The sequence below is a fragment of the Ambystoma mexicanum genome, chromosome 1p, assembly GCF_040938575.1.
Source record: "Ambystoma mexicanum isolate Mex_15411 chromosome 1p, UKY_AmexF1_1, whole genome shotgun sequence".
NCBI lineage: Eukaryota > Metazoa > Chordata > Amphibia > Caudata > Ambystomatidae > Ambystoma > Ambystoma mexicanum.
This window is the reverse complement of record NC_090921.1, coordinates 1,054,770,473-1,054,795,963: the sequence shown is the minus strand read 5'-3', so window position 1 is coordinate 1,054,795,963 and position 25,491 is coordinate 1,054,770,473. Positions and strand designations below refer to the sequence as shown.

Sequence of the window (25,491 nt, the reverse complement as noted above, 5' to 3'; positions counted from 1 at the left end):
AGATCCATCTTTCCATAAATCATCATCAAGAAAGAATTATGTTTGACATTATAAAATCAGCCCATTACCCCTTGGTTCTGGGCATGCCCTAGTTACAAAGGCACAATCCATATATTAACTGGACGGCCGGATCCTTATTCCTGGGCTCGGAGTTCTGTATGAACCATTGTTTAAACCTGGATACCTCAGTCACAGCTCATATAAGTCTACCAAGGTGTCCAGAGACACCACTCATGGTTTCCAATATTGTACAAGTTCCAGAGATCTATCAAGGGTATGCTGATGTATTCTCTACTGCCATTGTTCAAGCCTTACCTCCACATAGACCTGAAGACTGTGCCATAGATACTGAACCCTCAGCAGTGATTCCCTTTGGCAGGATGTTTATCCTTTCAGAACCCAAAAAGAGAGCACTCCGGGAATACCTAGACACTAATCTTGAGAACGGCACCATAACACCGTCAAAATCACCAGCTGGTGCTTCATTGTTCTTCGTTCCAAAAATGGATACCAAAGAGCTTAGACCTTGCCTGGACTATCGGGGCCTAAATCAATACACCCTGAAAGACAGATACCCACTGCCCCTGATCTTGGATATCCTTGAAGCTGTGAGAGGTGCAGTGATATTCACGAAACTGGATCTCCGAGGTGCTTACCATTTGATCCGTATCCGGGAAAGAGACGAATGGAAAACAGCCTTTAGAACACCCTTTGGTCACTTTGAATACCTAGTCATACCCTTTGGTCTGACTAATGCTCCCGCAGTCTTCCAGCGTTTTATGGATAGGGTGTTCTCTGACATGTTATTTCTCAATGTTATCGTCTACTTGGATGACATATTGATCTTCTCCAAGGACTCCTTGAAACATGAAGAACATGTCAAAGCAGTACTTCAACGTCTCCGTGAAAATCAACTCTTAGCCAAACCAGAAAAATGTTTGTTTCATGTTACATCAGTTCACTATCTGGGATTTGTCCTAAGTTCAGAAGGAATTAGTATGGACCCTTCAAAGGTGAAGGCCATACTGGCTTGGCCCGCCCCAACATCTGTTAAGCAAATACAATCCTTCCTGGGGCTTGCCAACTTCTACCGGAAATTCATTCCCACCTTTTCCGAGATTGTTCAACCCATTGTTAATCTCCTGAAGAAAGACGTTCCATTTAACTGGTCTACACCACAAGACAAGGCATTCCAACGCTTGAAAGAAGAATTCACTCAGGCCCCCATCCTAGCCCAACCAGACATAAATCGTCCTTTTCTAGTAGAAACTGATGCCTCCAATTATGACATAGGAGCAGTTTTAAAACAAGAATCCGATGATAAATTGGAACATCCCATTGCTTATCTCTCACAGACCCTGACCACCAGCGAGACTCACTACTCAGTTCTGGAGAAGGAGTTATTGGCTATTTGTCATGCCTTCACTGAATGGAGACATCTACTCCTGGGTGCTAAATATCCAGTTCAAGTCCGTACTGATCATCGACATCTTCAGGTCCTACAATCCATAGAGTGCAGGAACAGTAAACAAGCTTGAAGGGCCTACTTCTTTGCTCAATATCAATTTCAAATTTCGCATGTTCCTGGATCGCAAAACTTGATTGGCGATGCCCTTTCTCGGCGTCCCGACTATCCCTTGGAGGATAAGATCTATCCTAAAATGTTTCCACCCACAATCTTTGTAGCTGAAGCGATCAATCTCCTGGAAGAAATCAGAGTACAGACTCAATTATCTGAACTCTGGAAGGACATATCGAAGAAAAATCCCTGGCGTCTAACAATCAAGGAAGGATATTTATTCAAGAACAATTCAGTGGTCATTCCGACAAAAGAACTTCAACAGAAGTTAATGAATCTATGCCATGATACTCTTCACTCCGGCCATCGAGGAGTAACCAATACCTTCCGTCTTATACAAAGACAGTTCTGGTGGCCAGGGATGAAGTCCAGTGTAGTTCAATACATCAAGACCTATGCTATTTGTAGTCAGAACAAATACGATAATCAGAGGCCGGCGGGTCTGCTTCTACAACCTACGTTGCCAACCAGACCCTGGGAAGTTATTGCCACGGACTTCATTGTTGAATTACCACCTTCCCGAGGATATACAACCATCATGGTAACCATTGACTTGTTCACTCATCTAGCTCATTTTACACCATTGTATAAACTACCATCTTCCTCAGAACTTGCTGGAATTTTCCTGGAACATATTTTTTGTCTTCATGGCCTTCCTTCCAAGATTATTTTAGATCGGGGACCTCAGTATATTTCACAATTCTGGAAACATCTCTGTCGTGTTCTAGGAATCCAACGTGCCCTTTCTTCAGGCTATCATCCACAAACCAATGGGGCAACGGAACGAGTAAATCAAAACCTGGAACAATATCTTCGTTGTTTTGCCACCAAGGTTCAAGACGATTGGTCTCTCCTTATACCTTTAGCCGAATTTTCCTACAATAACTCAGATCATTCAGCTCTCAAGATCAGCCCTTTCCAGTGGCGGCTGGTGACTTTGAAAGGTGGTGGGGCGTACATTTCTGTGGGTGAATTGGTAAGCGAGCGAGCAGAGTGAGCGTGTTCCCTGTGTGCACCTTTTTGTATAACGGCTTCCAAAATGTGTAATTTACTGTCCAAACCCACACAAATATGACCTAAAATGCATTCAGGTACTTCAGTAGGGTAATATTGTATGTAAATATGTTCTATGTAAAGCGCTTTGGCAACAGCGCTATATAAATAACATCATTATCGTTTAAAATTCAATTGTGTAATGGAGTCTATTTGAAGTAGAAGCAAGGGCACGCCTTCTGTTCTTGATGCCAAGTATATGCTACTATAGTCTTGGCCTACTTGAAACTTGTTGCCCCCCTGCCTTTGGCGAACCCATCTCACACCTCCTTGGAAGGATGATTCGTTCGCGGGTGCATGTCCTAGGGGCCACCCACTCAATATGTGAGACCCTCTCCGGTGGGGGTGGAGACCAGTAAAGAGCAACCACCATCTTCTGCTGGGCTACTGGGCATATTTGCGATACGTTTCTGCCTTGTTGGTTACCACGTGTGTTCTCAGCACCACTGAGGCTGGATAAAACATCCACTTTATACTCTGTTTTCCTGGCTCAAGCATCTGGCCCATATACTGTAAAAGCAAATAAAAAAACTCTGAGGACTCCCTGAGTAAAGCTTTTAGCTTTCCCGTGATTTAGGGTGTTCACCTTACTGTTACTCGCCGATTTTGCATATCAAGGTGCACATAGTTTCGGGTCCTTTATTGTGGGAGAAGTCATCATAGAGCACGTTCGTTGTCACTCAAATTTTATAAATCAAGCCTTGTGCTGACCACTCATTTCAAGTGATTGTAATATAAACAAACAGATCCAAGAGACTGACGTGTCATGCTGCCCACCCTGCAGCTATCTAGTGTGCCTCTAACTTCCCAACCTGCGAGCTCCACCGAAGTTTGTAGTTCACTGTAAGAGGAGAGGAGCTGAATGCCCAGCTGCATCTCCCTCGCTGTCTAGGCTTCTAGACAATTAGTAAACTTTGCCTGTAACTGTATTAGTGAATGTAATGCTTTGATTCATGGTCCTGCAGTTGCTGCCACGGTATATAGCATATATAGAGTTGGAAGCTGCTCACCCCAGCCCCACCAGCTCGCTTTGCCCTTGGACAGTTCCTGCACATAGCACCTAACCCAAATGCACGCCTTTTGCTCCATAAAACTGTCTTACAGGGCAGGGCTACTTTCAACACAAGAAAGACATTTCTCAAGGCTGTAGACCCACAAAAACCTCGCCTGTGTATCTAAACATGCCTCAATCCTCCAATCACAAGACTCTCAAGACGATACTGCACTAGTGATCCCTAATAAGGGTGAAAACAGGCATGTGGTTGTCTGCAGCCTTCAGAGATGTCCATCTTGGGTTGATAAAGCTATGTATAAGGGAAGTTGCAGAGTGTAAACACGTTATCATGCTACCGACATTGACATCGTAAGTGTTTTTATGTAGTTAAAAACAAATGTTTAACATTTTATGGACTTCCCCCCCTCTCCAGCTGCCCATTGTTCGTTTTCGTGTATTATTTATTTCTGTAGACTGGCGACTGCTCACTAACACATGTCATTTAAATGCAAATTAACACCCAAAACAATGTTGAGAGGTGGATCACAATGCTTAGATGGTATGAAACAGAACGAGGGAAAAGGCTGGTTTCTACACTGATAATTATCCAAGATTCGTGACTGGCTGTAGTTAATTTAAAAATACCTAAATATTTAAACATAAAAGAACAGCACAACTAGCTCCCTCCCCTGTCAAAAGACAAATGTTCTTGATTTTTCTGCCGGCGCTGCTGTACAATCAGTGAAATCATCAGGACTGTTTCTACAGCCTGTCCAAGTCCATGAACATTCTGCCCTATCACATAAGCGCAGCAAATGAGTAGTGCAATTTTGTCGGAGGACATAAATTGCCTTAGTGTAAATGTCTTGTGAACCAATGCTTTTCTGTATCAGAGGACTACTCTTGAGTGCCGTTTACGAATAGTGCATTGCGTGGAAATATATTACATTAAGAAGCAACGTGCATGCAGGATATCCCTGAACGTTTCAGGTTTGGAAGAGCAGTGGGGAGGAGGCTTTCTTCTGGAGTTTGCATCATGTATTGCAGGCTGCGCAGCCGATGTTCGTCAAACTGATGGGTTCTGTACATAATGGATCATCATCGCCTGTTAGTGTTCAGTAGCATACCCAGACCGTACCGTACGTAGTTTTACCTCTGCATTCATAGATATGTGCTCCTTAGTGCACGCACATCCCTTTGCTGCTTTTATTATCACACCCTCTCCTATAATCAGAAAAACTCTTTCATGCCGAGGACGGAAATGTTGAACTCGGCAGCTGGCCTCTGCTGCATGAATCAGAGGCCTTGAGAAGAGTGTGGAACTCCCAGGCGCTACCCAGCCCATGGCACGGTGCCCTGTAACCGCCCGCATTACAGGCCCAGGCTGGGGGCACATATTTCTTCCTAAACTCAGTAGTTAGTTGAGTACTTATAAATAGTAAGTTACTTACTATTTACGGACTCAAGTCCACGCCACTCCACAAGCAGCAACCAGCAAGGCAACAAACTTAAGCAAGGCTACACTGCTCTGCAATCTCTAAGAAGGCCCTTGGCTACGTGGCTGCCCACACCCTGGCTCGCTCTGCTGACTTCGATTTCGAATTGAGATGGCGTGTGTTCGCCTGCGCCCGCCACACTCTCATGAACAATTTTCATTGGCTGCTCAGAAACAGCCAATGAAAATTCTGTTACTATGCTACTGATTAGCATAGAATTTACTGACAGGCTCAGCGCTGTTTGCGCACAAGTTAATACTGGCGGGGCCACAGCTCTAGCGCCCCGCCAGCATCTACAGTCAAATGATTACGTAAACAGCGTGAGCCTACGAGCTGCACGCTGTTTACTATTGGGAAAAACAGAGTTAAATGGGACGCGCCCCTCTGTGTTACAGCATCTACAATCAAATGATTACGTAAACAGCGTGAGACTATGAGCTGCACGCTGCTTACTATTCGGAAAACAGAGTTAAATAGGATGGGCCCCTCTGTGTTCACTTGTCGGACCCAGCGTGAGTCGCAGCCAATGCGAGATAATTATGTATTTATTTAATAATACAACACTGCAGCTATGCTGCACTGCCACTTGTGACAACTGTGACAATTGTAAACATGCTTTCCCTGATCTGATGGGGGGGCGGCGCCCCCCCGCCCTAAATAAGCGGCCGCCACTGGCCCTTTCTATTGCAGTCAAGGTTATCACCCGTCTGTTTTACCATCAGTTCTTCCAGAATCTACTCCGGTATCTACCCTTGACTCTTGGATTCAGACGCTGATCGACTTCCAAAGAGAGGCCAAGGATCAGTTAGAACAGGCCCAGACTCGAACCAAAAGATATGCGGACTCTAAGAGAAGACCATCACCTTCCTATTCAGTTGGCGATCAAGTTTGGTTAGCCTCGAAAATGTTACCTCGACATCTACGACCAAACAAATTAGCTCCTCGCTATTATGGTCCATTTTCTATAAAGGAGATCATCAATCCTGTCTCCTTCCGACTTAAGCTCCCGGATTCCTGGAAGAAGATACATCCAGTCTTCCATACTTCCCAGTTGAAACCCTACGTTAGTTCTACTCGAAAACCCTTCAAACCCACACCTGTTGTTGTGGACGACCAGTTGGAATATGAGGTGTCCAGGATATGTGATTCCAGGTATAGGAGGGGTCGACTACAATATCTGGTCGAGTGGAAAGCCTACCCCCCTAGTGAGAGAACATGGGAACCAGTTTCTAATTTAAAGACCCGTCGTTTGCTCAGAAGATTCCATCTTATTCACCCAGGCAAGCCTGGAGGAACCAGTCTTCGGAGGGGGCATGCTGTCATGACCCGGCGAAATTGCCCTTTTTGGACCTCATGGTCATTGTCACGAAGGGCTTGTACTCCTTGTTCCTCCCAACATGGCCGTACCAAGCTCCATGCTACGCACTAGCTTTCACGTCGTGGCACATACTATAAATTGGTCACACCCCTGCGGGTCCGCGCGTCTCAATGCTATCTTCGGTAGTGACCCGACGTGTGTTTACTCTCTACATTGGTTTCCTTTGATCCTCTTAATTCCTTCCTTGCCTTTTATCCTGTTCCTGGATTTCCCCCCCTACTTACTCGTTCATCGCTATCCTGGATACCCTGGAACCACGAACTTCCCGGAACTCTGAACGCGTCCTTCAACCTGACGACGCTCGGGCGAGCCTATTCAAGACCCGAACCATCCACAGGAAGAGTCCTGCGGCCGAACAAGGGAGATCCCGATCACAGGTGAGACGGGGGGAGATTTACGACACTGCTGAGGTGAAACTACACACTCTAGATGTGCGAAGAGCGATCCTCTACTGTGTAGACAAGACCAGACCGCTAAGGAAAATAGACCAACTGTTCGTCTCCATAGCTACATGCATAGAAGGAGATCACGTCTCTAAAGGTGCCATCTCCAAATGGATAGTCAATTGTATCCAACTATGTGACTCCGTTTCTGAAAAGACTCTGGGCCTCATTACCATTACACGGTCGGAGGTAACCATGCCGCTATTAGCTATTAGCGGCATGGCTACTCCCTTACTGCATAACGTGTCCGAGTAGGTGGTATGGGGATTTACTGGGTCATTCCGACCGTGGAGGACCCGGTAAGTCCCCATTCCAAATACCATTCCCCATTCCCATTTGAGCCCTCTTAGGGCTCAAATGGGAATGGGGAAGGAGCAAATAACGGTACCGCAATTTGCAGTACCGTTATTAGCTCTGAAGTCCCTCAGCGGGCCCCGTCCTTAATGCTTGGTTAGACCAGGATGTTAACACCCCAATTTTAAATATTTATTTTCACGAGAGCATGACCCTTGCATCTTATGACAACTCAATGTAATGTAAAATAATTATTATTTAAATAAATAATATAACAAATATAATAGTGCAATAATAGTGCAAATAAACTGTAAAAACATTATGTAGAATGTGTATATATATATATATCACATTTATTAATGTCATCTCAGCATAGCATGAGCATCACAGCTTAGTGAATGGTTTACATACCACCACTCGACCTGTAAAGGTCTTATTAAACTGTGCTACTAATAATAAATAGTAACTTCTTGTACTACTTTTTTTTTTATTCGTCTTCTCCACAAATTAAAGTGCATCCACAGATCAGCACACATTCAGCTTCATAGCGGTTCAGTGCTTCAGAATTTTGATTGTCATCTGCAAAAAAGAAAACAAAAAGGCACATTTCGGTCATTATTACTTTAACTGATCATTAATTGTGTAACATTGTGAACATACAAATACCCTGAGTATGGCCTGCAGACTACAAAGGGGAGTGCAACACTCACAAGAACGACATGAAAAGACTCACAGACAAGAGTGTGACAAGCGTCCACAACGGAGTGCTGGCTTAAAACAGGTCATTGTCTTTGGAGGTTGGGCGGAATGACAAGGGTGTGGATGGGAGTGTGTCGTTGGTGTCAGCACAGCCTGGTGGTTGGTGCACAAGTTCCTCAAAATTGCAAAGGGGAGGCTTGAGATCAACAAAACGGCCTAGAACTTAGCAGCGTTATGCAGCCTGTCTTTCCACTCTTTGATCCAAATAACCACTGCATTAAAAAAGTATACAATTCTAAACTTTTTGGACAACATTTCCCAAGTTTATTAATTGACTTTTGAACCATGATTTAAAGATCATGCGAGACAACTTGAGAGATAGAGATAAAAATAATGAAAGTGAGGCTAATGAGGATTAGTTGCCCTGCTTATCCTGAATTGCTATGACATCTAATTCTTTGTTATGTCTTGTTATGCCCTTTTCATGTCCTGCTAGGCTGTATTGTTCCTTGTTATATTTGGCTTTATTAATTGTTAAGCTTGTTAACTTACCACTGCATTTTTAACTTATTCTATGATTCTTCCTGGTGACCGGTAGTGATTATGTCAATGTTATTTCCACCCATGTGTCACAATACACTTTTGTCCTGCTTATGTTTTCCTCCCTGTGGTCCCACAGTCTTTTGGTCCTACAGCTCCCCAATCAATTAGTGCTCTGCTTTATTTTATGTCTTCAGTACTCAATTTTATTGTTTTGACACTGGCTCCTCCATATTCCAAATTCACCTTGTAGTAAGCCGAGTTGGTCCTATGGACACCATCGGGAATATGCCTATATGCAATCCCTACACTGAACTCACCTTTTAAAATATTCTGATCCACTATCTAATGTATCCTAGCAACTAGGGCACACAAATCGTAGCTCTAAAGATAAACATATATGCCTTTACTCTCTCTACACATGACACCAAGAAACAATCCAGCATGCGGATATCATGGTACTCGCAGTGTCCATACATCTACAAACCAAGCTATATTTCATGTTCCCTTTCTCCCAACTAACCTGACCCACTGCCCTTTCTTTCACAACCTCAAGAGCACCTTCAAACGGTAGTGCTGTGTGATGTAAACCTTCATAATATAATTATCACATCTCATACAAACTTAATTATTAGATATGTTATATACATTTTTATTCCAGGCTGTAATAGTTAGATCTTGTCTGTTTTAGACTATATTATTTAAACACAATGGGCCTCATTACGAGTTTGGCGGTAGCCATGGAGCTATTAGCTCCATGGCTGCCGCCAAACCGGGCTCCTTTACCGGGTTCCCATGAATGGGGAATTACCAGGCCATTCCGAGTTCGGAGGGCCCGGTAATTCCTCCCTCAGGGAACCAGGGCCCGGACCTTCCCCATTCCCATTTGAGCCCCATCGGGCTCATTGGGAATGGGAAAGGGAGCTAACAACGGCCCGATTACGACCGGCCCGTTGTTAGCTCCCTGGTCCCCTTGCGGGACCCGGTAAGGACGCCTGGTTTTACCAGGCGTCCTTACCGGGACCCGTGAGGGGACCTCGTACTCGTGCGGAATGGTGTTAACGGGTCCGCAGCCATTAGCGGAACCTGTTAACCCATTCCGCACGGGTCGTAATGAGGCCCAATGTTTTACATTTGACACATACTAAGCCAACTGCAGTTTAGTATAATCAGTCTGCAATGAAGTTAGGGGTTTGAATACATTTTAATAAAATCTTGCCCCAAAATCATGCCCCATGGAAAGATTAGGGGTGAAGTACCGGGTGTTCGATGCCAGATGTTTGTCAGGTGGAGGTGTTTTCCTACCCCCAAATTACAAAAGGTTTTGGTATCACAGCCAAATATCTGAGACTAGGGAATCTGGTATATTTACACCTAACAACCATCATGTAGGGGGATTTGTCTCGAAATCCAGATATCATGTCCTTGTTACCTTTCATGATAAAATAATACATTTTCAATTTACATAATGTCATCCAACCAAATGTTGAAGGAATATAAACTTTTTTCTTATTTGTTTTGTATTAAAAAAGAATAGTTTTATTTTTGAATGCCGGATAATGATACAGTAAACTATGGTTATGTTTTTCAATTATAAATACGAACTTTGAGATAAATCATGGTATGCGCTACATTGTGTTGCATAAAGTGATTACAGAGGTTCCTATGATTGTAATAATGATTATTTCGATGTTGGTACTAGCGAACTATCCATAAAAACGTTCAATTTCTCTTCACAACAATCAATACAATTAATGCAGCTATTCAGTAAATATTTAAAAAACATTCCATGTTTTGTTCGCAAATGGCTTCTAAAGTAAATGAACAGGTTTTTAGGATAAAGCAAATGGGACAGTGCCAATGGTTTCGGTTTTTTGTGTGTAGTTGTAATTGTGGAAAAATTGCAAAGAATTATGTATCCATCTGTAGAATTTAAAATAATACTTGTTGCATTACGAAAACAACAGAAACCCAGCAAGACATAGGGCCTCATTACACGGTAGGCGGTAAGGGTTTACCAGTACCGGTAAGGGCACCGGTACCGGTAAACCTTTACCGCCGTACTACGAGGTCCCTTTGCGGGTCCTCCCTTAACGCCTGGTTTTTCCAGGCGTTAAGGACGGGACCCGCAAAGGGACCTCAGAGCTAATTACGGTACCGCAATTTGCGGCACCGTAATTAGCACCTTCCCCATTCCCAATATGCCCTATGGGGCAAAAATGCGAATGGGGAAGGGCGTTGGTGAATAGGGATTTACCGCCCCCGCTCACCTTGGAGTAGGGCGGTAATTCTGCCATCCACCAAGGCGGACTCGGTACGGTACCGGCGGCAACCATGGCGCTAACAGCGCAATGTTTACCACCTACCGTGTAATGAGGCCCATTGTTTAATTAAGTGGATGAAAATGAAAAATTGCTTTTCAATGATGTGATTTGAAAAAAAAAGATGAATAGGTATAATGGTTTCAGTGCTTGTTGATACTCATCCTTGCCACAGTCCTTCTGTAACTCTCGGAAAAATAAAAGGGGGATTTAGTCTTTTAATACACAATACTGGATGTGGTTGTGTCTGATAAATATAGCGCAGCTGTTAATGCGGTGGCACCATGACACGAGACAGGATACACCTACACAAGTAGTGGACAAATATGAAGCTTAAAAGGGTTTAGAGGATTTAAAAGGACCAAGAGGTACTGAACACTGCCAAATGGGAAACAGCCACCATCTGGACAGCAGATGAGGAAAAGGTGCAGCTAATTATTGAAATGGAGCGGTTGACTTGCTTAAAGAGGGATTGTGATACTTGTTGTGCGACAAATGCAGTTGACAAGCCCATGACAAAAAAGGCAGCATATATGTCATGCAGCAAAAGTGTCTACTCAATGCAGGCACACAATGTGAGTCATCAATGACTATGGAAACAGGAACAATCAAGTAGGCATATAACAGATGTGTACCACTGTGACTGTACACAGCATGTACAACATGTAAACACACACACACAAACACACACACGACAAAATCAAAGAGAGCACCTGCTGTGACGAATGTGGACTATTCATCCATTCTCTCCAGAGGGCAGCCACCACCTTTAAGGCTAGTGATGTAAGCAGGCTAAGCAAGACCCACTTTAGGAGTCAGGGAAAGTGTGACCACATTGAGAGTGACTCCCCTTTTGGGGACAAGTACTCCCATTCATTTAAGTAATTCCCTGTACACAGTACAATGTCTGCCTACATGTGAATCGGGAAGACTGTTGTTACTTTTGTTTTGGACTCTACATATAGTTACCTTTCTTCAATCATTTTGGCTTCAGGCAATGCTGCATTAAACAGTAAAAGAGCAGCAACAATCCCCTTATCATTGTCATGACGTACTGTGACAAACCTAAGGGTATTCTCCCAGTAAGACCCCTGGAATCCCTTATTCATGTGGCCAGGACACGGTCATTGCTTTTGGATCCAGTTCCTGGGGTGGAGGAGGATCATCTGGGTAGGGGACCCCGGGGTTGTACTCTGGGAAATGACCCAGGTGAGACGCAGTATTATACCGGAGAAAGGGAAGAGGAGGACAAGGTCCCCAAGGCTTTTATGGACTGTAGTAAATCGACCTCCCTTCCACCCGATAAACTTCCCTTTCGAGAATCCATCATCCCCTCCACCTCTGCTGAATATTTTACACACCCTGTTGTATTCAGACACAATCTTTCTCAGAATCCTTGCTTTCCTGCTCCCTATTCAAATGCTCCCCACTACAATTCCCACAATCCTCTTTGTTCATTTCCCAATTCCAGCCAATCCCTTCCATCTGATTATTGTTTCCCGAAAATACCAATCTACTGGGACAGAGTACTATCATTTCCCCAATTTCTTATGTGCTGTTCTACATCCCGGTCATTTTCATCCAATTTGCAAACCTTCCCCGTCATACCCCGTAGGACACTCAGGAACTCTACCACCCTCCTTTTCCACTCTGAGCCTTTCGTCCCAGTGTGACAGAGAACAGACTTGTAATGTTAAACCTGTGTACCTGGCTGGTCTCAACCAGAGGGTCAGGTAAAGTCAGGCAATTAACTTGAACCACATGCACCTGATGGCCCTTCCTTTTCCCCACAGGGATGAAAGGTGGAGTAGAAGAGTGCAGTACGACCAAGGCGAGCCTAGCAATCATCACAACGAGACAGCTAACAGCAGTTCAAACGAAGGAGAAAGATGGCAGAAAGCGAGAGTGTGGCGAGGCCGAAAGTAACCTTGCCCTTTTTGTCCCAGACCCGCGGAACCTTCATTGACAAGAGCCTAAAACCGCGAACAATAGCGCCAGTGTCCTGCAACAGATGTGAACGGTACACAGGGCAAGCTTATGCCGATAAGAAGGAGCGAGTGAAGCTCCCCCGCCCGTGGTACCGGCCTTGACTCAAGGAAATCCGAAAGCGCCAAGCGGTGCAATACAGCCGGTGAGTCGAGGGGCGAATCGATAAGCACCGTGCTGTGTTGAGTGAAAAGCGCCAAGTGGCATGTTTAAGCATATTAGATTGAATTGTGATTGAACTGTAAAAGGTGGTTAAGGGGAGATCAGCTGAAGAGGCAAACCAGCACCACGTGGGTGCTAACTCAAGAAGTGCTCTTTAATCGCTGCTAGAACAGAGCTACAGAAACCAGAAGGCCACCAATAGAAAGTGGTCATACGTGAGGCTTGAGCAAAAGCCCCGTACAATCGAAAGACTTTGATTCGTAGATTGGCTAAAAGCAAGGGAAGTGAGTACCGAATTGTGAATAAAGGAAAAGGACGTGAATCCCGCAAACATTTGAACCCAGTAAAAAGTTTTGAAAAGGCCATAGTGAACACGGAAGAGGGATGCCGGAAGAGAGGGCCAAAGTTTAAAGGTCCTGAGAAACAGAGTGTTAAAGTGAACCCAAAAAAGAGAGGTTGACTGAACTGTCTGAAAAAGAATAAGAAACTAAGAAGAGTCCGAGCCCGGATGAGGGAGATCCGGGGTGAAGCTAAACTCAGCAATGGAAGTCGAGAGAGGTCCGAGCCCGAACGAGGGAGATCCAAGGAGTGAAGCTATCACCCGAAGTTTAATGAGAAAAGAATAAGAGATACAAAGAAATACAATTGAGGAGGGTCAGCCCAGAATAGGGGGACCAGGGGTGAAGTCGCCACCCTATCTGAACCTCGGATTACAATTGAGAAGGGTGAGCCCACAACAGGGGGACCCAGGGGTGAGCCCACTACCCAGCGAATATTGGGAACAAACTTTTATTTGTTAAACAAACTTTTATTTGTTAAAGGAACTTTTGTTTTTGTTGTTTGAATACATCAGGCCCTGAAGGCAAGAGACTTTCAGAGGAAACGAGACTCAGCCATCAACGGTCCAGAGAACAGCCATTGGAACCATCGTCTCATGCCGGAGGAGCCCGAGGCTGTACTCTGCTCCAAGCTCCCAACTTAAGTTGCTTTTAAGTTGGCCAAGAGCTCCAGGAAGATCCTCCAGACTCCCAGGAAGCAGGACTCACCGAGCCTGAGCCACCTCAACGGAGTGCTGCACCCGAGATGCAAGGAAAGCCCATCTCGACAGCCAGAAACCGCTCTGGTGTTATTTGCGATTGACGCGAGAAGCTGAAACACTGAACTGTCACTTGTTTCAAGATTGCTGGTTTCTGTCGGTGACTGTCCTATTGCAGTGCAGGGGTCCCCAGAAGTCCTCCCTCTTGTCCCCACAACTGAGGCCCAGGAACACCAGGATCACAGAGCTGCACAGGAACAGAAGTCATCTGCTGCATTTTTATTCTAACTAAAGTTACTGTACAGTCTAAGAGAATGTACCTCTTGTTGTAGAGTTGCTTGCATCTTCTACTACTCACAAGTCTAACAGCTTGTGGCCCTACATTGATTCATCTTTTTCTTCAAAGACTTTTAAAACATTGTGCAAAGACTTTTCTTAGGGCCTCATTACGACTTTGGAGGCAGCCATGCCCTTCATAAGGGCATGGCTGGTCAGACCAGACGTCCTTTGCGGGTCCCGCGAGGGGACCAGGGAGCTAACAACGGGCCTGTTATTAACGGGCCCGTTGTTAGCTCCCTCCCCATTCCCATTGAGCCCTATGGGGGCTCAAATGGGAATGGGGATGGTCCGGGTCCCCTGAATGGGGAAATACCGGGCCCTTCAAAGTCGGAATGGCCTTGTATTTCCCCATTCAGGGACCACGGACCTGGACCCGAGTTTGGAGGTAGCCATGCCCTTATTAAGGGCATGGCTACCTTCAAACTCATTATGAGGCCCATAGACTTTTGCCCAATAGACATTGGCCTAGCCTGGTTCCCTGAATGACTCTTCTCCCCTCTGACATTGTGTTGCACTTATTATTCCAGGAAGGGGTTAACTTACTCTGCATTTGGGAGGGGGGGTCCAAAAGTATTTACCTGCTTAAGAATATTTGTGATCTCTTGTTTGTTCCGTTAACCATTTTCTTTGACACTCATCTCAGTATTATCCGAAATGCCAACAGTAATATATTAATGCCCACAGTGTCCTAGCTATTTAAGTCACCTAAGGGTGTTGGAAGTGTCTGTGTGCCATCCCCAATGGGTAGTTGCTGATTTAGAAACTAAGAGTGTGTATATTTGGAAGTATTTGTGTGTTGCTGTATATTGCTCCCTTCTGAGGAAGGCTTATTCAAATGACTAATAAATAAATTATAATTGTTTAATCAAGAAGCCTTGAGTGTAAGAGTTTGTTTGAACACTTGTCACTGTAAATCTTTGTGTAACTACCCTACTGCTCACATTGACTCCTCTTCAGATAAGCCTGGCTGCTCAACCACACTACCAACCTGTGTAGTACAGACTTATACCAAAGGTTGGGTTCCTATTACCAGGAGGCTAAGGTTGTTGTAGTGCACCCAAAAGATACTACCCCAAATCTTCACCTAACACCTGCCCTCATTCCTATTGACCATAATACACAAACACATTCTAAAATCATCTGAAAACATGTCTCATACCTTGGACTCTGGTTCACCAGGGGCGTTCACCTACAGCACCAGTGAAGTGAGAGCATCCTCTCTTTGCTCCATCCGTGTTAGACAGCCTTCTATGTCCCTCACACTGTGGAAGGGTTCTGGTTGTGGGCTCATTGGACCCATGGGACTGAAAGGCAGGGCCTCCTCAAAGCTGTGGTCTGTATCACCAGTATCAGGACTACCCTCGTCCGCAGAGTTTTCATCAAGACACCCTTGTGCACGTCCTTGTGGCTGTGGTGGAGGTGCCACCGGGATCTGTGGTGGAGGTGCCACCGGGATCTGTGGTGGAGGTGCCACCAGGGTCTGTGGTGGAGGTGCCACCGGGATCTGTGGTGGCTGGAGGGATGCAGCTGGGGTAGCACTGCGTCTGCCTGTTGAGGCTCTGGAGTTCTGTGTTGAGGTGATGGTAGTGGTTCTTCGGCGGCGAGTCCTGATGCCCCTCGATGTACTGGGCTGGCCGTCCCCATTGCTAGATGATGTGCCTGAGGGAGACAGAAAGGCAGGGCATCAGTTGCGTGTGGATTGATGAGACAGACATGAATGCTTTGATGTTTTGATGACACTGCTGTGTCAGGGACATGGTGGAGGGCATGACATGGTGCACAGATGCTTGTGTCATGGATACTGTGCGGGTGGATGGTATGTGCAGTGCCAGATATACTTCCATGGTGTACTTGTGTTTTCTGGGTGGGGTTTTAGGGGTGTGGCACACAAGATGTATGATGCTGTGTTGTGGCGGGTTGTGCCATGAATGTGTTACACATGTTTCTGCTGCCTGTGGCACTTACTGCGTCTGTGATAATTTGTCATCATGGGTCATGCTGGATGTGCCGAGGGGGGTCACATGTTTCCTTCGTGTGTGACGCTGGTCATTTGTTGGTGGTGTAGGTGCTTGGCACTGACGTGACTTTGGGCCTGTGCTAGCACAGTGGAAACATCACAAGTTATGCTGTGGCAGGGGGATGTGTGTCTGAGTGCCAACAGGAGCATGTTGTTAGGGCGATACAGGATGCCTGTGATATGTTCACTGGGCCTCATTCTGAGTTTGGAGGTAGCCATGGTGCTATCAGCGCCATGACTGCCTCCAAAATCGGTCCGGGTTCCTTGACTGGGGATTTACTGTGTCATTCCAACCTTCGAGGACCCAGTAAGTCCCCATTCAAAATACCCATCCCCATTCCCATTCGAGCCCCCAGAGGGCTCAATGGGAATGGGGAGGGAGCTAATAACGGGCCCGCTATAAGCTGGTAAAACCAGCCGTCCTTAGCGGGACACGCTAAGGGACCTCGGAATGCATCGGTAAGGGGTTAACGGCACTGGCACCCTTACCGGCGCCGTTAAACCCTAACCGCCGCACTCAGAATGAGGCCACCTGCGTGAATGGGCTATGAGTGAGGTTGGGGGGCAAGGTGTATGTCGATGTGTGCAACCAGGTTGCAGGGGGGGGGGTTCCTGGCAGGGCTGTACTGGTATTGTGTACAATGTACTTGACGTGTTTGGCAACTCTAGTGTGTGCAGGGGGGACAGGGAGGTTGATGTGACATTGGGGTTACATGTACTCACCAGTGCCTCCGCAGCACCAACTCCCTCAATAGATTCAAGGTGCAGCACACTGCTGCAGGTCTCCTCCCAAGGCTTCAGGTGGATGGGGATGCAGTGCCGCCTCCTGTTGCTATGCCCTGGGTGCACTTGGCCGACAAGAGGTTGTGCACCCTCAGGTACAGGTCGTCTCACCTTTTATGGCAGTCACGCACAGTGCAGGGTGTTGAGCCAACTGGAGTGACCTTCTGTGCCACCTGCTCCCAGAGGGCCTTTTTTTCTTAGCTGGACCTGCCTTCGTAAGTCTGTTCTGAACAGTTGGTCGGCATGCTCCACTATTGTGTCTGTCAGCATGTTGAGTTCTGACTCACTAAAGTGGGACTTGCGCCTCTGGGTTGCAGGTACCCTTGATGTCATCTCTATTTCTCAGGATCAGTGCTCTGGATGTGTGTAACAGTCCTGTGCTCTAACGATTGCAATGGATTGTGATTTATTAATGGCTGCTGGTCGATTTCCTGTTCCGGCAACACTGTATTTCCCGTCATGTTAATAGCAGCACCCTTGTTACCGGTGCTGGTGGGACCGGGAGCGTAATGCCGGATTCACCGGCACCAAGGGTGGCAGTGTTGGGATTTTGGGGGGAGTTTAGTGTAATTCAAGTGCGTTCACGCCAACACGGAATCAACCATTGTTTCCAGCAGCAGTGCTTCATGGACACTGTAGCACTGGCATACTGGTATTTGCGATATTATACATCCGTACTCGTAATGAGGCCCATAATATTCCAAACATCGCAACTCACAAATGTCAAAATTCAAAAATATTGAAATTCAAAAATATCAGCTTTCAAAGTGATTTTAACCCTCAAAAGAACAACAAAATTCAAAAATCGAAATTCAAAAAAATAAAATGTAGAAATGAAAAATCAGAATTCCGAATGCAACACCAAAATTCAATAACAAAACTTCAAAACCCAAAATTAAAGATGACAAAAAAAGAATTCTAAAATATTAAGGTTTCAAAATATCAGAGTTCAAACAGTGCTGTCTTCGAACAGAGGTCACTTCCACACAATGAAAGAAGACAGACTGTTCCCTCGCAAGCAGGGTTTCAGAGTGGGGTTGAGGGCATATTTTTAGAAAAAGAATAGAGTGCATTCTCTGAAGTGCACTGTCCTTTGTAACACACTTTTGGGTTAATTCCTGGGCCTCAGGTTATAACGGGGCACCACTGGGTTGAGCCCAAGACCCTTCAGGATTGAGTGCGGTGGGGGACAGGGTCCCAGATTTATGGAAGGCAGCACTGGGGGTTCTGCTTCAGGAGCAGGAGGGGGCTCACCTTCTTCGTATGGATGTTGTGAAGCAAGAACTTTACACTTTTCAGCTTCAGTGCGGTGTCTGTGGTCATAAGGACAGTACATGGTCCTTTCGACCTGGTCTGTAGACAATTTTCACAGGCAAAGTCTTTGAGCATCATTTTGTCGCCCTCCTGCACCAAATGTAGTTTTTGCTGGTCTGGCACAGCTTGTGCCTTACTGGCCTGGTGGTAGGACTGTCTCATGACAGAAGTAAGGTGCTTGAAATATGCCAGAACTGAATTATCAGTCAGCACAAAAGGCAACCCGTTCACTGAGGGAGGAGCTTCAGCTGGCAGGGCCATTGGTTTCCCCGGCCTGTTGCCCTGCAATCTGTTGAGTTCCTCGTGTGAACGATCCTCATTGACTTGGTGAGTAGATCAGGAATGGCCATATAATTTACACTAGTACTGGGGATAGATCTATTCTTTACACATCTTTCCTTTAATTGTAGATGCCACTGAGCGTAGACATCCTATTATCCTCTGCTCCTGTACTGAAACTTGTGCAACTTGACACTTAGGGGGTAATTCATAGAATTCAGCGCACAAGTGGCGCACGCGGCTGGCGCACAGTGTGCGCATGCGAATCCCTGCGCCAGCCGCGTGCGCTAAAATCCATTTCCGCGCACAGCGTATTCATGGATTGCAGCCACCAAAACCAGCCGTGGCGCACAGTGGCTTACCGACCCTGCAGCAGCGCCAGTTACGCCCCCAAGAATGCCTCTCGCGTAGGGAAAAGCCATCAATATACCCAATCCAGCGGAAAGGGCTGCGCTAACCCTGTACCAGCACAGCAAGCGGGCTACGTGTATCACTGGGGTGTGCGGGAAGTACCTCACGTGATTGGCCCCGTGCGAGCAGGGTACGCGTATTTCAGGGGTGCGCGGGAAGTTCCACACGCGATTTCATCATGGTACGTGTATTTCAGGGGTGCGCGGGAATTTCCACACGCGATTGGGCCTGTGCGAGCAGGGTACGCGTATCTCAGGGGTGCGCGGGAAGTTCCACACACGATTCCATCAGGGTACGTGTATTTTGGGGTGCGCGTGAAGTTCCACACGCGATATCAGCAGGGTACGTGTATTTCAGGGTGCAGGGGAAGTTACACACGTGATTTCATTAGGGTATGTGTATTTCAGGGGTGCGCGGGAATTTCCACACGCGATTGGGCCCGTGCGAGCAGGGTATGCGTATCTCAGGGGTGCGCGGGAAGTTCCACACGCGATTCCATCAGGGTACGTGTATTTCGGGGTGCGCGTGAAGTTCCACACGCGATATCAGCAGGGTACGTGTATTACAGGGGTGCGCGGGGAGCACCACACGTGAATTGCACGTGTGGGTCCTCCCAGGTGTTCCCTCTACACCCTCCACGGCCCCTGCAGGTGGCTCACACCACAGGGGCCTACCCTGCACATGTCCTGCAGGCACCCTATCCACCATGGCCATGCCCCCCCAGCCAACCCACATGTCAACTTGCACTACTGCCCACCAACGCATGTCCCCCTGCACCCCCAGCCACCAGGGGCACCCTCCACAGGCCCCCACCCATGTCTCCCACCACCCCCAGCAGTGCAGGGGCACCCTCCACCAGGCCCCCACCCATGTCTCCCACCACCCCCACCCCCCAGCCACCAGGGGCAGCCTCCACCAGGCCCCCACCCATGTCTCCCAGCACCCCCACCCCCCAGCAGTGCAGGGGCACCCACCACCAGGCCCCCACCCATGTCTCCCACCACCCCCACCCCCCAGCCACCAGGGGCAGCCTCCACCAGGCCCCCACCCATGTCTACCAGCACCCCCACCCCCCAGCAGTGCAGGGGCACCCACCACCAGGCCCCCACCCATGTCTCCCACCACCCCCACCCCCCAGCCACCAGGGGCAGCCTCCACCAGGTCCCCACCCATGTCCAACTCATGTTCCCCACCTCCCCCCGCCCCCAAGCACTGTGGGGCACCTGCCAGCTGGCCCCCACCCATGTCCAACTCATGTCTCCCACCACCCCCACCCCCCAGCACTGTGGGGCACCTGCCAGCAGGCCCCCACCCATGTCCAACTCATGTTCCCCACCTCCCCACCCCCCAGCACTGTGGGGCACCTGCCAGCAGGCCCCCACCCATGTCCAACTCATGTTCCCCACCCCCCCACCCCCCAGCACTGTGGGGCACCTGCCAGCAGGCCCCCACCCATGTCCAACTCATGTCTCCCACCACCCCCACCCCCCAGCACTGTGGGGCACCTGCCAGCAGGCCCCCACCCATGTCCAACTCATGTCTCCCACCACCCCCACCCCCCAGCACTGTGGGGCACCTGGCAGCAGGCCCCCACCCATGTCCAACTCATGTCTCCCACCACCCCCACCCCCCAGCACTGTGGGGCACCCACCACCAAGCCCCCACCCATGTCCCATCCATGCCCCCTGCACCTGGGTCCCACCAATCCCCAATCATGTCCGTAATGGCCATCCTCCCCTGCCAAAAGGCCCAACCAACTATCACATCCACCCACATATCAAAGGCAATGACATGTTACACACCCAAATGAACACATGTCTGTCACACACAATGGCTGCAAGTGAATGTTAAGACACCCAACATGACATGCATGAAAGCAATGAGATGATACGACACATTGAAGGATGAAAATAAAAATGTATTTAAAATCAACTTGAATGGAAATGAAATGAGAAAAACCACAAAGCAAAACAACCAAAAGAAGAAGAATGTCCATGAAAAAAATCAAAAACACACAGCACAATCCAAAAAAATGGTGTCCAAAGTCACAGTCAGAAAAGTAATCCAAGTGTAAATGATAAACAAAAACCATTGCTCCATGGCGATGAAAAAAATCCAAAAAATAGAAAAATCCATTGAAGAACTATTTACAAGATAATCCCGAGTCCATGAGCCCAACCAAATGAAACCTAACTATGACAACTAACTAAAAACTGAACTACATACAAAAATGTGGCGCATTGTCCAATCGCAACCAAATAAAAAAAATAAATAAAGGAAACCTAACACTAACTATATAACTATATACAAAGGCGGCGGGCAAGTCCAGCGGCTCACTCTGTGGTGTTCCGGGCCAGGGCATCATCGAACTCCTGTTCGATGTCCCGGAGGCGGTCCTGTTCCATGGCCCCGAGGGTCCGCAGGGACGACGCCGTCTCCTCCTCCAACCCCCTGCGGATTGCCTCGAGGCACTCGGCCCGCCTCAGGGCCCTCCGCATGGAGTTCTCCGCCCTGACCATTGTGAGCTGTGCCTCTTCCGCCCGTCGCCGCTCCGCACCTATCTGCTGGCCCAACCGCTGCCACACGGAAGACACTTCCCGTCCTGGGTCCTCCTGCCCTCCGGCCGATGCCTGCCCCTCCGATGTTGATGGCCCCGAGCCATGATGCCTCCCATGTTGACTCCGCTGCTGCCTCCGACGCCACTGCCTCTGCCAGCACGACGGCATCCAGGCTGATGGAATCCACCGACGCCGTCGTGCACGTGCCCTGCCTGATGATGCCGGCACATCCTCCATCTGCTGGGGTACAGTTGCTGTGGTGTCCACCCCTGCTGGACCTCTGACTCCCCGACTGTGGCAGGGATGGGATCCCCACCGAGCTGGCTGCATTGGTCAGGGCAGGTCCACAGGGGGCCCTGGTGGCATCTGGGCCGGAAGACGGCAAGGAGAACGACTGGCGTATAGTCTCCACAGAGGAGGAGAGGGCCGCCAGATTGGCCGACACATGCAGGAAACCCCCGAACATGGACGATCCCGATTGGGCCACGTCGGCACGGTGCTCTTCGTGATGACGTGCGTGCTCCTCCTGGGAAGCACGCACGGCATCACGAATCACAGCCGTGCGCATCGCGACCCCAATCAGGACCTTCTCCATACGGCCAGTGGTCCCCTCGTCCGCAGGTGGAGGGGAGTCAGATGACATGGACATCCCCTCTACCTGCGGACGGGCCTGGGACGGGGCATCCCTGCTGGTGCATGGTGGTGCACCCACAGGGTCAGGGACAGCGACATGCACAGGCCCCTCCACGGTGACCTCTGCTGCCTCCTGCCCCTGGACTGCACCACTTGCACCAGTAGGGATGCCCCCACCTGGCCCCACGTGCGCCTCAGTGGCGGACTCCTCCTCCTCTGTGGAAACCACCAACCTGGATGGCTCCTCACCGTCTTCCGCCGTAGCAGGCCCCTGTGGGGGCTCACCCAACCTTTATACCAAAGGTTGGGTTCCTATTACCAGGAGGCTAAGGTTGTTGTAGTGCACCCAAAAGATACTACCCCAAATCTTCACCTAACACCTGCCCTCATTCCTATTGACCATAATACACAAACACATTCTAAAATCATCTGAAAACATGTCTCATACCTTGGACTCTGGTTCACCAGGGGCGTTCACCTACAGCACCAGTGAAGTGAGAGCATCCTCTCTTTGCTCCATCCGTGTTAGACAGCCTTCTATGTCCCTCACACTGTGGAAGGGTTCTGGTTGTGGGCTCATTGGACCCATGGGACTGAAAGGCAGGGCCTCCTCAAAGCTGTGGTCTGTATCACCAGTATCAGGACTACCCTCGTCAGCAGAGTTTTCATCAAGACACCCTTGTGCACGTCCTTGTGGCTGTGGTGGAGGTGCCACCGGGATCTGTGGTGGAGGTGCCACCGGGATCTGTGGTGGAGGTGCCACCAGGGTCTGTGGTGGAGGTGCCACCGGGATCTGTGGTGGCTGGAGGGATGCAGCTGGGGTAGCACTGCGTCTGCCTGTTGAGGCTCTGGAGTTCTGTGTTGAGGTGATGGTGGTGGTTCTTCGGCGGCGAGTCCTGATGCCCCTCGATGTACTGGGCTGGCCGTCCCCATTGCTAGATGATGTGCCTGAGGGAGACAGAAAGGCAGGGCATCAGTTGCGTGTGGATTGATGAGACAGTCATGAATGCTTTGATGTTTTGATGACACTGCTGTGTCAGGGACATGGTGGAGGGCATGACATGGTGCACAGATGCTTGTGTCATGGATACTGTGCGGGTGGATGGTATGTGCAGTGCCAGATATACTTCCATGGTGTACTTGTGTTTTCTGGGTGGGGTTTTAGGGGTGTGGCACACAAGATGTATGATGCTGTGTTGTGGCGGGTTGTGCCATGAATGTGTTACACATGTTTCTGCTGCCTGTGGCACTTACTGCGTCTGTGATAATTTGTCATCATGGGTCATGCTGGATGTGCCGAGGGGGGTCACATGTTTCCTTCGTGTGTGACGCTGGTCATTTGTTGGTGGTGTAGGTGCTTGGCACTGACGTGACTTTGGGCCTGTGCTAGCACAGTGGAAACATCACAAGTTATGCTGTGGCAGGGGGATGTGTGTCTGAGTGCCAACAGGAGCATGTTGTTAGGGCGATACAGGATGCCTGTGATATGTTCACTGGGCCTCATTCTGAGTTTGGAGGTAGCCATGGTGCTATCAGCGCCATGACTGCCTCCAAAATCTGTCCGGGTCCGGGTTCCTTGAATGGGGATTTACTGTGTCATTCCAACCTTCGAGGACCCAGTAAGTCCCCATTCAAAATACCCATCCCCATTCCCATTCGAGCCCCCAGAGGGCTCAATGGGAATGGGGAGGGAGCTAATAACGGGCCCGCTATAAGCTGGTAAAACCAGCCGTCCTTAGCGGGACACGCTAAGGGACCTCGGAATGCATCGGTAAGGGGTTAACGGCACTGGCACCCTTACCGGCGCCGTTAAACCCTAACCGCCGCACTCAGAATGAGGCCACCTGCGTGAATGGGCTATGAGTGAGGTTGGGGGGCAAGGTGTATGTCGATGTGTGCAACCAGGTTGCAGGGGGGGGGGTTCCTGGCAGGGCTGTACTGGTATTGTGTACAATGTACTTGACGTGTTTGGCAACTCTAGTGTGTGCAGGGGGGACAGGGAGGTTGATGTGACATTGGGGTTACATGTACTCACCAGTGCCTCCGCAGCACCAACTCCCTCAATAGATTCAAGGTGCAGCACACTGCTGCAGGTCTCCTCCCAAGGCTTCAGGTGGATGGGGATGCAGTGCCGCCTCCTGTTGCTATGCCCTGGGTGCGCTTGGCCGACAAGAGGTTGTGCACCCTCAGGCACAGGTCGTCTCACCTTTTATGGCAGTCACGCACAGTGCAGGGTGTTGAGCCAACTGGAGTGACCTTCTGTGCCACCTGCTCCCAGAGGGCCTTTTTTTCTTAGCTGGACCTGCCTTCGTAAGTCTGTTCTGAACAGTTGGTCGGCATGCTCCACTATTGTGTCTGTCAGCATGTTGAGTTCTGACTCACTAAAGTGGGACTTGCGCCTCTGGGTTGCAGGTACCCTTGATGTCATCTCTATTTCTCAGGATCAGTGCTCTGGATGTGTGTAACAGTCCTGTGCTCTAACGATTGCAATGGATTGTGATTTATTAATGGCTGCTGGTCGATTTCCTGTTCCGGCAACACTGTATTTCCCGTCATGTTAATAGCAGCACCCTTGTTACCGGTGCTGGTGGGACCGGGAGCGTAATGCCGGATTCACCGGCACCAAGGGTGGCAGTGTTGGGATTTTGGGGGGAGTTTAGTGTAATTCAAGTGCGTTCACGCCAACACGGAATCAACCATTGTTTCCAGCAGCAGTGCTTCATGGACACTGTAGCACTGGCATACTGGTATTTGCGATATTATACATCCGTACTCGTAATGAGGCCCATAATATTCCAAACATCGCAACTCACAAATGTCAAAATTCAAAAATATTGAAATTAAAAAATGTCAGCTTTCAAAGTGATTTTAACCCTCAAAAGAACAACAAAATTCAAAAATCGAAATTCAAAAAAATAAAATGTAGAAATGAAAAATCAGAATTCCGAATGCAACACCAAAATTCAATAACAAAACTTCAAAACCCAAAATTAAAGATGACAAAAAAAGAATTCTAAAATATTAAGGTTTCAAAATATCAGAGTTCAAACAGTGCTGTCTTCGAACGGAGGTCACTTCCACACAATGAAAGAAGACAGACTGTTCCCTCGCAAGCAGGGTTTCAGAGTGGGGTTGAGGGCATATTTTTAGAAAAAGAATAGAGTGCATTCTCTGAA

The 25,491-nt window shown here is 48.3% G+C and overlaps 1 long non-coding RNA gene across 1 annotated transcript in view; it reads right to left on the bottom strand.

The window, feature by feature from the left end:
• Positions 1-7,556: 7,556 nt before the first annotated feature.
• Positions 7,557-25,491, bottom strand: part of LOC138447956 (uncharacterized) — a 175,657-nt gene continuing 157,722 nt past the window's right edge. Inside the window, exon 6 of the long non-coding RNA XR_011259974.1 lies at positions 7,557-7,816. This is a non-coding gene — a long non-coding RNA (uncharacterized lncRNA). The remainder of the gene's footprint in view (positions 7,817-25,491) is intronic.